We start from the raw sequence: 17,820 nt of genomic DNA, 5'->3' as shown, positions 1-17,820 counted from the left end.
TTAGAAAAAAAACTAAAAAAAAATGGAAAATGAAAATGTCCGTAAAGAGCTCAAAATAAATCAAAATATTTTGAAAATGTTATGGTGTATAGAAAATGGTAAGATAAACATTCAGTCAAAATTTCATGTATCTACTGTAATTTTTTTTAAAGTTACTCCAAAAACAAAAATCGATTTTCTCGAAAACAGATTTTGCGTAAAAATTCCCGTTTTTCCTTAATTTTTCTTTTGTTTTTCACGGCGCTTTTGAAAACTAATGGAAAAATTTTACTTTTGACCCCCCAAAGTACCAACTAGATTCACTTTCCTATCAGAAAAAGTACTGTTGAAGAAAATCCAAGCACTTTTACTGTCCTAAAAGGTGATGACAGACACAAAAATAAAAAATAAAATAAAAAAACACACATCATTGTAAAATCAATACATTCATCGTTCCACTCAGAATCTAAAAAAAATTAAATTATTAAACGACAAAATCAGTTCCATTATAATAAGGTGATTATTTTTTTTAATGACACTTTCAGAATTAGTGTTGGGGCTAGAGAAGAATCGAGCTGTTTTTTAATTTGCACAATATTCGGGAATCGGGTGGCGGGGTGACAAAGTTATAAGATGCACATTTGGGGTGACCACGATTATTTCCAGGTTAAAATAAAATTCATCTTAAAAATTTCAACAGATTTTCAAAACAGGATTTTCACGGACGACATACTATGTCTTGCATAGATGTGTAATATACAGACTTAATCACCTATGATGCTCACCTCAATTTTTACCTCTAATAATGAATTATTTTAAATTCTAATTTTTAAGTTTTTATGTATACTTGATACAAAAACTAATTAAAATATGTAAATCAAGAATCACTTGTACGAATGTCAATAACACGAGATTCATTGAGGTTTAAAATAAGTCATATGGTTAACAATGTATTGGAAAAGAATAATTCTCATTTGAAAATAATAAGTAAATATTTCCACAGGACACTCCTAAAATGGTATGGGATATAATATAATATTTTATTTTTATTATATTAATGGTATATAAAAATGTATAGTCCTTAAGTATTCTTAGAAATTCCGAAAATATTTATTGAGAATTTGTATACATACACTATTGAAGGAAAAAATGGAGATTTCAGAGGATGCTGGGTGAATCAATCTCTATATTATTAAGACATGTACAGAGCATACACAAGTAATGAGTGTGCGTGAACTTCGTTTTCAAAAACAAATCGTATGCTACGCATCAATATTTTAAACGTGAAATACCTATATTAAGTCAAGTACCTGTATAATATAGTATTGTATAGTTGCGTGCCTAATATATATTGTATAATACGAAACTACCTATTATTGTATTAACTGAAAATAATATAAAGGAAATATATAATCCTTACCTATAATATACTGTAATTATAATATTATTGTACCATTTGTACGCAATGTAGTTGAGGTAGTTATAATAATATAGTATATGTTATATAGTAATAAGTATTATTACCTACTAATAACGAATCGTTTTAGGTATAGTATATAACTATATAGGTACCTACTATACGTCTGTACCTACTAAACTTACAGGTGTAATGTACTCCATAATATAAAATAAAATATTGCAGTAACATCATAATATATAAATAAATATATAAATGTACGACCAAACTCTCGTCAACTGAATATCATATATTTTATATATAACAACAGGTATTCATGAAGATAAAAAGAAACTCTACCGGTGTCGGGCATAAAAGCTAGGACGGGTTTCCAGACGACTCTGTAGCGTAGGTAAAATAATCGCTAGCGCGCGCTTGCAGATCGTTTTTCAAATATTTCACATTGCATGTTTCATATACAAATATAAATATAATATTATTATTATTATGACATAAAATAATAGTTTCAAAGCGCTCATAAATGTATGTTACATTTTCCGAACGTATTACATTTTCTTACGACTTATACTTTAACCGAGATCGCGTATATTAAATAACTAACGAATAGTAAGTTGTTGGCAGGGTGCATATATATATATATTTATTATTTATTATATTATATAATATTAATGGTAATAATAGGTGAGATTTTACTATTAATTTTGGAACAGTAAAAATAAAAATGATTCAAACTTTGGGGGAGGTTATTATAGTAGTAGTAGGAAATTGGATCTGGTATACCAATCTTTGTCTATAGTACGTATCTATTTAATGACCAGAAAATGCCTATATAAATTAATATTTTTCGAAAAAAAAGAATCGACGGTTATTCAATTTCATTGAATATTAGGAGATAATAATAATATCGAATTTTTTACTGAAATGTACGAAAATATATTTTGTCATCCATTTTTGAAAGTGAATATCATAAAATAATTTTTATGTTAGAAAAAAACAAATTGTTAGTTAACTTAATATTTTCCCAATTATTAAGAAAATTTGTCAATCCAAAGTACATCAACTAATCAATATTCTTCCAAAAACCACCAATAAAGTTGAAGTTAGAAGCATTAAATGTACCTAAGAGGTAATGACGGATACACACCGAAAAATAAACATCATTGTAAAATGAATACTTTTAATAATTATTTATTTATTTACTGATTTTAAAATTACGGGAAAAGGGAAATATACGAAATCAGATTTAGAACAAATCAAATTTCCTTTGTTGTAATTAAAAAATTAATAACCGTAGAGACTTGCAATTCTTACCAAATATAATATACAAGCCGATTAGTCTTTTCTATTTATAATATTATTATATTCAAAATACTTTGGCTCTTTTTTTCGCTATTTATAGACTTTAACATTTTTTATATATTTTTTTAATTCATATATTAACGTTTTTGTTTGATAGTCAAAAGCTTAAAAATATAACACAAGTTACCTCATAAATTGTTACAAAGGCTTGTGAGTGTTCAATGTTATGAGTTTGTGAACGTAAAAAAATTAACTTAACATATCCGCATCAAACGACTATAGGTTTGAACAATCGATTCCGTCAACAATACCTCTTCTCCCAAGTTCAACACTTAAACTCGTTATTCTTAACAATAAATACTTATTCTTATATTCATTTATTTTGAAGCAAAGATATAACCCTGGGAATCAAGTCTTTAAACTTAAACAGAATCCTATATATTTCAAATAAATTGATCAATAGAGTAGCTATTATGTTGGCATTTATAAGATTGTATCTAGAGATATATAGCATTAGAAATATATACTATCAAAGATCCTAATATCCTATCCACCTGTATGATTGAAGTTATAAATTATAATGTAAGTATTTGAATATTTTGACCAATATTTCCTGATATATAAGTACTTACCTATGTATTGTATATGCCTTAAATCTGATCTGAACTTTCGGGACTACGTTCTATAAGTTATATCATTATGAGTTATAGCAATAAATTATATTAATATTTACATCACGACATAATATCATAAAAGTGTAGGTACATACAAGCTATAAATATTAAATTACTTTACCTAACCATGTAAGGGAAATACGTAATGAGTAGGTATGACTTCTTTGTCCCACGCCATTCACAATAAATATATAATTTTCCTTGTATTTGGAAAGCCCAGGAAACTTGGATGACAATATTAATTTCACCGGGCGATTTCAATGTTTTTTTCCATAACTTAAGTTTATTGTTTAAGAACAACGAAGGTTATTCCTGACTTATTTATTTTGTCATTGAAGTAATAGGAAAACAGCAATATTTGTAGAGAAATGTGACATTAAGCAAAAATTATTGTAATTTATTTTAAGAAAAAATGTCCCTATATAATTTTATCCCAATGATGATTGAGTTAAGATACATAATATATTATATAATATACGTACATAAGTAGTTCGTTGAATTTTCAATGGTGCATATAATAAAATAAAATAATAATAATATGGCATAACGATTACTACCTATATAATTCAATAACATATACCTAATAATATAATGTAACGTAAAGGTATATTTATATTATATTTATCTAGGTATATTATATTTTATGATGATCCAACTTCAGCAATCATCATCATAATTTATAAAATAATTAAAAAAGTTATTACATTAAATGCATTTTTATTTGATATAATATTAATATCCTCAATATAAATCGAACAAATATAAATTGTAAAACCTATTATTCAAAAAATTGTTTTTATTTAGAGTTATTGACGGATATGATATACCATATATAACGGTTTTTCCGTTTGCGTCAAGGCGAATCGAGCAATATTAATGTGTTTTTGATTATTTTACGCTTTATTGATGACGACCGGAAAACAAATATGTATATAGTTTATTGCTTATTAAAAATGTGAATAAAATGATTGCAAAAAATAATTTTAACAGCACACAATAATAATGGCCGGTACTATAAATACAGTTTGAAGTAATTTTATGGAAATTTAAATTGAATTTTTCACATACAAATGTCTTACTTTTCGTATTCACGGGCAGTGAGCCAGTGAAACAAATCGTGGAAACATTTTTATGATAATTTTCACGGCGTAAAAAAAGAGCGCTGCACATCTGTAGAAACGTTATTGTTATATTGTTCAGAGCAAAGATTTGCTTTTTTACTTTTACTTAGATTTCAAGAACGGCGTTTACAAACCGTTCGGCCTGGGAACGTCTAAAAATAAATAGAACAAAAACCTAGAAAAAGGGTGTGAACAGAACGCTGGTCGATAACCATGTACCAGGTAGCACACAAACGCAAACGGTCGGAGGAGAAAGTTTTTCTGTTTTCGATTAACAGCTATTGTTTCCGTTAGCTCGACTTTGTTATCATCAAATTAGTGCATTATCGTCTACTTACTGTTTTTCGAAGTATTTCGATACGTAAAAATCAAATTTCTAAGGAGTGGTTATTTAGTTGTAACATTATAAAGTTCTTTAAAGTATGTATAAACAAACGGAATAGTGGACCAACTTTTTTCGGGTTACCTTTCTGCCACTCAACATCACATAGGTATCAAAACTTTAACCATTTTTAAGTTTTAACTATATTCGTTAAAAATCCGATTTATATGTTTCGAAGTATTCCGGATATAAAATATATTCCGCTTAGGAATATGAAATAAAAAATATATTTTGTCATTAAAAAAATAATAAAATCTTTTAAAAACGATAACGATAAAAACAGATCCAATAGATCCAAAAATAGTTTCAAAATTCTCATTTCACCATGACTTAAAATTATCTATAAATAATATTTTTAGACAATTCAAAACTTCTCAAATGGATCACAAATGATGCGGTCAGAGAATAGAATATATTAAGTACTTGGGAATTGTACTCGTAATAATTATTATCCGTAGTAATTTACAATACAATATTGTATATTTTTCACATGAATATATAAATATTACAAAATACCATATTATTCGGATTACCATATTATTTGAATACTTCTCACCAGAAAATTGATACCTATTCGAATATTCAAAAAAAAAAACGGCTTATTAAAAAATACTGACTATGCAAGACTGTAAATGATATTATATAGTGTAAATTATATTTTATGTTATATAATATAAAATAATGTCCACTCGCGGAAGAACTCAATAATGTTATTTAATCCGCGCGAACGTGACGGTTTATTGAACCAAAACCCAATAACTTTTTGTTTGCATTTTATTTTATTCGTGATTCGCTATGTCTCGTTATTGAATTTATTGTGACTTCTGCGCCCTAATTAATATTCTTTGTTACTATATGACGTGATGTGTTTGACACTTTGACGCGAACATAATATAGTTGTAGCATCACTGCATCAGTGGCTAGAAATATCCTTTATTTAATTTGTCAAGGTACCGAAATCGTAGCCGGTATTATATAATATTTATTTGGATCATTAGTTGATTGAAAAGAAAAGAAAAAATTATATAATAGTTGAGTTGCGATAACTCCAACCTCAATAACTCGAAAAACTTGACAACTAGATTTGTATAGTATAATACCCCCTCGAGGTTAGATTAGGTTAAATTCAAGTTTGGTATCTCGAGTAATACATATATCGAATCGATTTTTTAATCTCTTTTAACTTCGAGTTATCGTGACCCGGACTGTAGGTATCCATAATATATTTTAGAAGGTAATTTTGTTATTCGAGTGTTTAAAAACTAATATTAAGTAATTATTAGGTATTTAAGTATATAGTATAAGACAGTAAGTAGGTATATTAATAAGTGGAGAAGTGTAATTTTTTTTCTTCATAAATGACGGTACTAATTACACTTGTAATTTGAAACTTCTACGATAAAAACTAAATCCTTTCTTTTTTTATCACTTGTCTACAATCTGCATCGTATCTCATACATTTTGTCCAATTTTGTCGATAAAAATACCTACCTTTAAATACCGGTCTTGGTTAAGACCGGAGCCTACTGCAGTCGGTCCATAATTTTCTATATAATATTATAATCTTAAGAACCGAAATCAGTACGGAAGCGAATAAAAACACAAACGTTTAAGACCGGAACCGAAAAAATTATTTAGGTTCCAAGTCAGAGATGAGTACCTATATACCTAGCTATGTAAAAACGGAGGAGGCAATCGAGACGACGCGCACCACAAGGCGTGCCAGCTACGTCCCAACCTATAACTACATTATTTTTATTATTATTATTATTATTATTATTATTATTACGCACAAAACGTCATTAATATAACGTACACCGCATCACGAACGTGCGGTGAATTGAAGTCTGGCCGCAAAAATACACCGACTTTTGATTACAGTGATCGAGCACGTTTAACAACTGGTACGTAGGTAGATATAGGTATAGTATTATCATTATATTATTGTGTTTTATATAATGAGCCGGTGATTTGTCTATACCACCAACAAACACACACGCGTTAGGTTGGGTTTGGCCTCTTCGATATAGGTACCTAGGTAACTATTTGTTTCTATATTTAATATTATCTTTGAAACGTAATTTTGAAAGAAAAACGCATTATTTATTATTATTACCAATATTCGGTTTGGGATACACACAACAAATTACCCGAGATCGTGATATCGCGTTTACCCGAGTGCGCGAATAATACCTACAATCTTATTACCTACGATTTGTTTTCTCGACCATCGGAGATTTCCAATTTGTTGGCAGAATTAATTTTGTTAAATATTTAGCCGAATGTAACTACGAATGCCTTTGGGAGTTAAAATAAATATCCATTATAGCTTCCATCAAATTCGACTTTTTCGTTTACCACATGCAGTATAGTATAATATACATTTCCATTTGCTATCAAAGTGTTCAGAAAAATTATTCACTATAAATAATTTACTGTGGGTGGTTAGTGTTTAAGACACAGAAGTCTGTACATCACCACAGGACACTCTTTGATTAATACCTATAAAAAATGTGAAATATTTTAAAATATGGTCTTTAATTAGGCATATTTAAAAAATCAAATTTTGAACGAATGCGTTATATTTTAGAAGAAACAGGAGAGGGGAGGGGTAAGCATGTTAATAAATCACACTGCATACCAGAACACGCACGACGACGGTAAGTTTTTATTTCGTCGAAATAACAGTGGAGAGTCGACGGAGCTGATGTGGTGAGTGATAGCTTTCGATTATTGCCATAGCTTAAATAAAATCGGTATATAGAGACGTCTTTATTACCTACCATCATATACAGGCGGCGTAATGGTGAATTTTTTCAGCTACTTAAAATTTTTTGCTCGAATATCATGTAATTTGCTTTGGCCTATTACACAGGTGGTGACGCGTTAGATTTTTTGCCTCGCGAATTGTCCCGTTATAGTATTATGCAAACGAGGCGTGCACGATTGGATTGTTAATTTGTCAACGTTTTTGTATCGTCATCAACACAAATATATTATACGTCGAGTGTACGGTAGCTGTGGTAGATAGGTAAGTACCTTATTATATATTATACAGAACGACGGACCGCTTTAAATCAGAATCACAGTTTCCACAGTACGGATATTGGCATATCATGATGGTTGCAAATTTGAAGAGAACATTAATAATTATAGTATTACCAATGTATTATATGTGTATATCAACTGCGCAAATAAACAGCACTACCTACTAGCAATATTATACTGTTTACTCGCCTGTTTACGACGACTACCCACAACGACGATGATAATCCTAAAGAGGTTACTGCACCCACTCATCTGTTGGATTGGGTACGGTTAATTGTTTTTGTATTGAGGAGAATTGCGGTGTTGTGATGTGACATGTACTTCAGCAGCATATTAGGTATATATTGGTACCTACCGCAGTACACCGCAGATACCGCGTATTAAGATGGTTTTTGAAGTACCTATTTAGTATATTAATGTATAATATTATTATGTAAATTGTAATATTATTCTAAAATTTTGAGTAAGTTCTGATACTCTATTACTAGTAAAACTATATTGTACATCGGTTAAGTATATTATATTATTAAAAATAAAGTTTGTTGCTTAACTCTGAGTTTTGTATGAACATCCAATATTGTATACTGTATGAAAATTGCATAATATAATATGTGTGTACATTGATTAGAAATATTCATTTGCTTGTTACTACTGATACAATCTCTTTGGGTTACGGGTTGATTAATTTTTTCAACAATTATTATTGACAAATGAATTAAACATAATAGATATAATGTTATACAGATTGAGTGGGAAAAAAATATTTTCATATGCGCTTTACTATACTGTCTACAACAAGCATAGGTACAGCGTAAATATTAAATTATGGCTACGTGTAATGCATATTTATTTGTAAAATAAACATAGGTATTTACAACGAAAATATATTATAATCCATTAAAGTCAATAACCAATTGTTTAAAAACGTAAAAAAAATGTTTTTATAAGGGAATATGCAATAGTTTTTTTTTTTGCGTCTTTTTAAGGTTGTACGCGTTAAAATAGTTAAAACAGTGATGAGTTAACACTATATACTATTATAATACGATGTCTAATATTTTTCATGATGAAAACCCGCTACATAATCAGGAATCGAAATATCGAATTTTGAATTAATATATATACACTACACTATATATAACTTCAACAAATAATGTGCATAATATATAATGTAAAATAAGTGTATATCAACTATTATGATATGAATATTGGCTATTGAGTATATAATAAATTAATAAATATTAAGTTTATAATATTAATAATACCTAAAATAGGTACCTGGTAAATCACTTATAAAATGTCAAACAGTCTACGCATTCTATATAATATATTATTATAAATATCTCTCAATACACGATTTGTTTATGGGTACCTAGACTTGCCACCCTCGGGAATACAGATTTGAGTCCCTTCCTGTACAAATAAACTTGACAGTGTTTTTTGGGTAGGGTCAAATGTATAAATTAAAAAACTGTCCATAGAAATTATTTTTTCTTCTAACTTTTTGTTTAGTAAAAAATTGTTTAGGGATTTGACACTATTCCATGTAGAAATTAACACTATCTCGTGCAGGAAGTTAACACTACGTATGTCTATGTGGAGATTATCTATATAATATACTTTTTCAGGAGTTTACCATTCCCCATAAAAAGTATAATGATAAAAAATAGTATTTAAACATCTTAGAAATAATTATGTATTTTATATAATTTTTTTCCACTTGAAAATGTGGGCCACAAGTTGAGTATCGCTGGTTTAGGGTTATAGACAACTGCACATTTCCCCTCGTATTTGGGCCTAATAAATTCACTGTAGTAAACATAAATGATAGAACATACATATTATTATAATTATTAGTGTAACTACGTTCAAGTTAATTGTTTATTTTACACGAAATAGGCGTTTATATTTAGACTTAAAGTCACTATTATAAGTATTAACTATGTACATGTGTATAATAATTATCGTTCTACACCGATGTGATATTTATTTGTGTGAATATAATGCATTGTGACTTAAGTCACTTTGAAAAGCATGTGGTGTGTACTTCTACAAAAACAAATGCGCTGATTTAATATGCTGTGAAATAAACACATGTGTTATAATAATATTTGTGTTTATTGATACACTCTAAACTTTACATATTTATAGTTTTTTTTTAAAAAAGTCATGAAGAGAAAGAAAAACAGTAAGATGTCACGTTAGGTTTGTCTGTAACAATCAGATACCGTAGGTAAAAGTTACAAAATAAGTAGGTACAATTCCAGGCATTACTTAACTATAAATAATTTTTCCATAGCTCCTTAATTTAAAATAGTTAGGTACCTTCCAAAAATGTACTTTTATATTATTAAAATATTTATATATTTTTATTTATACTTCAAATATCTTATAATCTGTAATTTTCTATTTCTTATTTTCTATTTTTCATTATATTTTTTATAATTCAAATTTAACACATCTATTATGGTTATCTACTCAATGACGTGGGTAAACTCGACACTATAGCAGAGCGTCACTTACTTGCCGCTTTTTTTTTTAAAAATATTGATAATTTCAGACCTACTCATAACTACCTGTAAAACAAAAATATCATTAAAATCCAACAGTATAGCACAGATAATACTATATCTTAAATGTTCGTAAAATTTGGTATGTTAGTAACACTGAGACAACACGTGCGGGTACGACGCGTCTGCCTGTTGTGTTTTATATAGATTTTAAACATAATATTTAACTATTATAATAGGTATATTATTCTTATTTTTCATATTATATTATTATTGCTAAATAACCCTAACTCGCGTATATTATAATGAACACAGCTAATGTCCTATTATAGAGATGACCTCGACGTTGATGCATTTTCGATACGATCAACATAATAAGATACATTTTTAAATTTTTCGTGGTACCGTATCCGTGTTTAATAATGAAATGCAACTGGTTGCTGTGAAAAAGTGCCCGCGTGGGGTCAAACCTTGTCGCGATTTATCGCCTTACTCGCCAAAATGACATAATGACATTGTCTTAGGTGTTTCTTCTCTCACGTACCTATCCAATACGAGTTTATCCGTTGCACTTTGCATCCAAGTATAATTTTATAATAATATACAGACAACATTATTCAGTCACCGGTTTTCGGCGCTGCATGCACTCGCAGTTCACACACCTGGTCTTTGGTGTTGTAATAAATAACTTTAAGAATCCGGTATGCCTACCTACGACCGAAAATCGCGTGTTGGAGTCATGTGTAAAAATAATATGCACGTATAGTCGACATCGATGATACTTATAAAAAGAATAAGAATATTGTACTATTATAAAAAAAAATAATAATATTATACCTAATATAACACCTATAACGAGGGAAACGGTTAGGTATATGGGCTGCACGGTCCAATGGACATTGGTCCTTTGATAAAATACGGACTATAAAATTACCGTTCTCTCGGAGATTGACATACTGTATAAAAAAACTCAAGTGCATTGAGAAAGAGAGAGAGAGAGTTTAATATATTATTATTATTTTGTACAAAACAGTCGGCAGCGTCTGTTTCAATAAGACGAAGCGAAACTAAACGTTTTGGTATAATAATATTACAGATTGTGGAAAGACGGAAAAGAATGGAATGGCTTGTAATTCAATGATAGGTTAACGTCTTTATTAGAGTACAATACAATGATTTCATTAAAATACGCCTAAATTATTATTCTACGAAATCTGTTTGCTAATTCTATTGTTCTGTTGCCTAAATATTAATTATACACAAGTACGTCTAATATAGAATTAATAAAATTCAAAACATTGTTAACGTCTTTATTGTCGTTAGAATACATACTGGTTGTAACCCAGGTGTAGATATTTGGGCGTAACCATTTTCGGCCAAAATGTACCCTTCCCTTTTCGGCCAAAACTTACCGTTCCCTTTTCGGCCACTGTCCCTTTTCGGCCAGCACCTACAGTTTTCTTTAAAATATATAATTATAACAACTGAACTTAACAATTTTTATATTTAATTAAATATGATTGTAATATTGGGCTGCTGCGTCGGGAAGTTTGGCTAGAACCACTAATGCTTGCGAGTCGTTCCACTCCTTTTTCAATCAAAGCTTTTATAAACATACTCTATCCATAATGATCTGGTTATATGTCCTTATTAATGAAATTCAAACAGATATATACATAAAAATGAGAAGTATTAACATTTTAAAAACACCTCGTGATGCAAAAAATGTGGAACGGCAACGAAGAAATGAAGCTTACATTAAAGACTATAAAAATAGTAAAATATGTCGTTACAAATTTGTAAATCAAATATCATACAATTATAAAAAGTGAATTTTACCATCATAATTATTTTTTACATAGGTATTATAAGACTATATTATTTTTTTTCAACTAATGTAAACGAAAATCATAATATTTTCAATTTCGACATATTCATGAATTATTGAATTCATATTTTACTTTCATAATTATTATAACATATTAGGTATTATAAGACTATATTAATTTTTTTTCAACTAATGTAAGTAATCGGAAATCTTAATATTTTGACAATCTATTCATGAATTTATATTTTACTATTATTATTATTATTATTATAATTATTATTATTATTATATACCTTCTTATTACCTATATGTATTATATGACTATATTAATTTTTATTCGATTAATTTATTAAATTTGACGATACAATAACATTGATTATAAATACTAATATAATATAATCAACTGTAATAATAATATTCCAATAATTTTTTTATTTTTATTTAATTAAATATAAAAATTGTTAAGTTTAGTTTTTATAATTGTAGGTGTTATAACTTAGCAACTGTAGGTGCTGGCCGAAAAGGGACAGTGGCCTAAAAGGGAACGGTAAGTTTTGACCGAAAAATGGGCCGCCCAGATATTTAAGTTAATTTCGTTTGTTTTTTTGTAAGAGGGTGAATTAATTAGTTGGTAGATAAATATTTTTAAAAAAGATACCTTTAAGTATTAAACAAAGACCCCGAAAAATCTCTAAAATGTGGGGCCCAGATAATATGGTGGTAAATATGGTCCTGCTTACATTGAACTATTTAATTAGGCAAACAATAAATATTCATAACTACAGTGTCATCTACGGCCCAACCAATGTTTATACAAATATAGTTATAAATATAGTTTTTTATCCTTTTATCAAAACTCACAAGTATTAGGTATCTATTGTGCAATAAAAATTATATATTTACATAATATGTAAAAATAATATTACAAAATTTAAAATATACATAATTCATTGAATAACATAGTAATAATATAATCAAACATAATATTTGTATAACCACAAAAATCAAAAACTAGTTAATTTATTTAAAAATTGTTTTATTATTATTATTATTATTATTATTATTATTATTATTATTATTATTATATCTATTATACCAAAATGGCAATATTTTTTTTCTGGAACGAAACAATAGATTACAGAAACTATTGAAATTGGCCTACAACGCTTTCTTACTTGTTAATAATAACTGCAGTACCGCGATTTTGTAGGAGTGATAAAATTGTAAAAAATCCACTTAATAAAGCAAAGAGTTTCAAACGTGTAATTAAACCAGTATATGGGCATTATATCTCAATTCATACCGTGGAAACTGATGCATATTATTATGCCAACCACTGCTGATGGAAACCGCGATTTCATGAACATGACATTCGTGCGACCCCGGAAGCACATCCAGCGACATTTTGATACATTATAAAACCTATAAACGAGTGGCAATAACCTTATCGTTAAATAAAAAAATAAATCTTTCGTGTTTCAAATAATATAAATATTATGTTACTTTATAATAATATATTATAGGTACCTAAATATTATCCAATGTTTATAATAAATTGTAAGTATTTGTTCATAGTGCAAAGAATCTTTTTTTAAATCTCAATTAAACGTTTATAAAATAATGCAGGTAAAATTATTGCTGTATGTATGATTAAAAAGTCAGTCTATAATGGTAAAAATACACATTAGCTGCTAGTATATAGAGCGTAGGTAATAGTAAATAGTATGTAAAAATAACAATTTTCAATTAACGCCGCACAAGTCTCCGCCTTACACACGTAGGTATGACATAACAAATTTTCGTTCACCAGTTTCTATAGTGTGCTGTAAGTTATTATATTAAAGTGAATTATTGACCTATTATCAAACTTTAAGGTAAGAAAATTATCTGTGTTCTCTCGTTTTATTTTACGATATTTAAATTTTTAGGTAAGTTATGAGGATGTAAAATATTAATATTTGAAAATACGTTCATAATTCATTTAAAAATTAAAATATCGAACATTTAGTATGTCGCACGTTTGTAAGACAGAGACAACATATGCGGGTACGACGTCCTCTTAAAACAATAATAAAATTAATAAAAAAGGTGGGTAAGTGGATGTCGCTCTGCTGTACAGTAGGTTAGAAGTGGGTCACTGTATAATGGACAGTATTAAATTTGAATTCAATGATATAATATCACTGTATAAGAAAAACGATTCTGAGCGGAGACGGTATATCAGTCTATGCATTAGACATATATATACTTATCTATGGTATTAAAAAAAAATTGACCTATAATAGGTACCTATAATAAATTCCAAATTAATCATATCATAATATCTATTAGGTACTTATAAGTTATAACGCGTTATACATCAACAAAAAACCGTGGTACTATCATAGATATATAATAGTATACTTTAGAAGTTTCAAGTACCCACGAATAATATTATACAATCACAACAAAATAACTAAAATAGTTATCCTAGGTTTTTAATATGTAATTTCGTCCAAATTTGTACTTAAAATGACTATAAAAATAAACTGCGTAAATGTATTTTTTAGATTTTTTGGTAACAGAATTAATTACTTACGTGGAATCTTATTTTAAATTTTCAATTCTTAGATACAAAAATTGAACATTTTATAAATTTTTAACTACAAAATAATTTTTCAAATTAAAATTTGATAAATTTTGTCAAAATTTGATCTTTAAATGCTTATAAAAAAAAATTGTGCCTATGTATTTTTAATATTTTTCAACTGATATTGTAACAATATATCAGGAGCTTTGTATTAAATTTATACACTTTTTGGCCCTACAGATAAAACGTAAAAAAGAACTTTATCAGCTACAGCAGGTTTTTTTTTTAATAGCACTATCCAATCATTTTTTATAAGCAAATGAAAAAAACAAAATGTGTAGAAGCAAATCACTTTTATTCTATTTATTTTATCTAAAATATAGGCACAATGTTGCAAAGATAATTTTCTATACTATATGCTCAAACATTTTGGAGCCACTACAACAAACACAAATAGATAAAAGTTGTCACGCGCAAAACAGTTTTTGCTAATAGCATGTTGTACATTTTCTGTAAGATGGAGACTGCACATGCGGGTACGACGTCTTCTTTATATTCTGTGTTCTGGGATTCGATACCGTGACTTTCTCACATGTTTTATACTATCTTCCGAATTCCTAAAAATGTCATAATATTAAAAAAGAGTATTTAAAAATATGGGAATATCGATTTCAAGTAGACTTGACGACATATTCAAATCTATTTTTAGAATTATTATCGCTTCATTAGATTAATTGATATGTTTGCAAATAACCAGTCTAAAATCCTATGTCGCGTGTATGTTAGACAAAAACAGAAAATCACGGTATCGAATCCGCTTAACACTGGCGTGGCGAACTTCATTAACTTATGAGGCACAATAATGTATAAGTATACTATATAAGTAATAAATTATAAATACTTATTTAAGTAATTACGTATTTACGTAAATGGTAACTGAGAAAGATTGGCTTAGTCTTAGTACACACTTAATAAATTATTATAATATGTGAAATGTCTGAAATGCCTCTAGTCTCCAGGACACCAACCACCCTTTAAACTGAGGCACGTGCCTCGAATAAAGTCCTTCATCAGTCATCACGCCACTGCTCCTTAATACAAGTTATTAAAGCATACAACTTATATGAGTAAGATATTACAGATATAACTAAATAGCGCACCTGGATTAAATACGGGATTTTTACCAGAATGGGTGATTATTTAGACGCGTCTATTTGTACGATAATGACAGGTAGGCAGGTAGGTTATCATTTTCGATAATCTATATAGGAACGAATAACGACAAATGACAATAATTTGACTATGATCACAATTAATACGTGTGTTATCATCATTTATTATATGTGTGTCTTTTTTATTATTATTATTATTATTACTATCATGATTCGTGATTATTAGAAAATTTGTGCTATTGGTAGGTATCTATACTATAATATTAATATTATGTTCTATGTTGGGTTTTTTGGGGCATTAGAATCCCAGGTCTTTTTATAAATTGTGTATTTTACAAAAACAATAATTATTAACAATATATTATTGTCAATATTAAAAGTTTTAATTTATTTTGTGTTTATATTAAGAAGTTATACGTTTTAGGCAGTTAAAATGATATCAGAAGTGGTAATTGTAGTAAGTTATTATCAGTTTTATCTTTTAAATGTGATATTTGTTTACAGTTATATTTAAAAAAAGGCTCTAAAGCAGCGGTTCTTAACGAAACGGTTAATAATTTTAAATGGGTCGGCTAAAGTTTAAAACGTTGGTATATTATTTTAGAATCTGGTTTCGGTTTCGATTCCAAGATTTTCAAAAGGTTTCGGTCCAAAACCGGTCAATTTCAGTACGGTTCCAGTCCCTGCAGTGCACAATGCCATTTATTGCATTTAGTACGATATGCCTCAATGTATTTCTGTAACGTAAACAATTATACAACTGAATTATATGACAATTTTACAATAAATTAATTACGATTCATTAAAGGATTTATTTTTATAACATTTAAAATAAACATAAATTATTATACAAAAAATATACTCAACAAGAAATATTTTCAATATATTTTCAATTAGATTACTTATAAACGGTATTTTTTATTATAATATTTTTGGGATTTGGTTCTTAAAACAATTAATGCATTTTGTATGAAAAGAAAAAATACTGTTACATATTATATATTTTGGTTTAGACGTTTGCGTCAAACGTAATTGTGCTTAATTTGTATTTTACTAAAAACAAAGATATATATTACAATTCCTTATTTATATTTAGGTACTTGTACTTACATTATCGCAATTTGGACATGGGACTTTCGATTTTATGTATTGACCATTATTGTACCATTTTCTTCTTTTTGGTATTCCTCATTCATATTATTATTTGATATTTCTTAAAACATTCTAAACACAACAACATAATATGAATGAATAATTAAAACCATATATATATTAATATATTACATATTATAATATATTTATATACATGATAATAATGTACAGAATACTATTCAAAATAAATTGCACTCAATCTAACAAAAAGGTGAAAAAGTGAGAACCTTTACAGTAGTTGGCGGGCATGTCATTGTTTCAACATTTTAATTTCATATAATCTATCTATACGCTCCGTCAGCTTACATTAGTGCTACATGAATTAAAACTATTTTAATTACATAATATTAAAATTGTTGACCAAACTTTACATATTATCATCGGTATAGTTTATGAAGAATATATTATCTTATGTCTTTATAATGATTACAATTCAAAACTATGTATATAATATTATAAATAAGCTGATAAGCGGAATATTAAGAACACCTCACCAGCTGGTTTGTCAAAACCCAAATCAATACATTTGTTGCATACGCCATGAAGGCAATAATTCAATAATTTTGAAGTATTGACCAAAAGCTTTGTGCAAGTCACACATGTGTTCAATTCCCAAAGTTGTTTGGAACTCACGGTGGGCTTGCTTTTATTTCTGGCAGTCCATCACGA

The 17,820-nt window shown here is 28.1% G+C and overlaps 1 protein-coding gene and 1 long non-coding RNA gene across 2 annotated transcripts in view; both read right to left on the bottom strand.

Moving 5' to 3' along the window:
• Positions 1-17,820, bottom strand: part of LOC100162711 — a 76,762-nt gene that overhangs the window by 27,724 nt on the left and 31,218 nt on the right. The gene's annotated exons all lie outside the window — the stretch shown is intronic.
• LOC107884054 lies at positions 15,745-17,274 on the bottom strand. Its single transcript, XR_003838751.1, has 2 exons — positions 17,110-17,274; positions 15,745-16,736 (listed from the first exon to the last, which is right to left on the bottom strand). It is a non-coding gene; the product is annotated as an uncharacterized LOC107884054 (long non-coding RNA).

The sequence above is a fragment of the Acyrthosiphon pisum genome, chromosome X (assembly GCF_005508785.2).
Source record: "Acyrthosiphon pisum isolate AL4f chromosome X, pea_aphid_22Mar2018_4r6ur, whole genome shotgun sequence".
Taxonomy (NCBI): domain Eukaryota; kingdom Metazoa; phylum Arthropoda; class Insecta; order Hemiptera; family Aphididae; genus Acyrthosiphon; species Acyrthosiphon pisum.
Note: the sequence above shows the minus strand (reverse complement) of the source record. Positions and strands in the feature narration are given on the sequence as shown.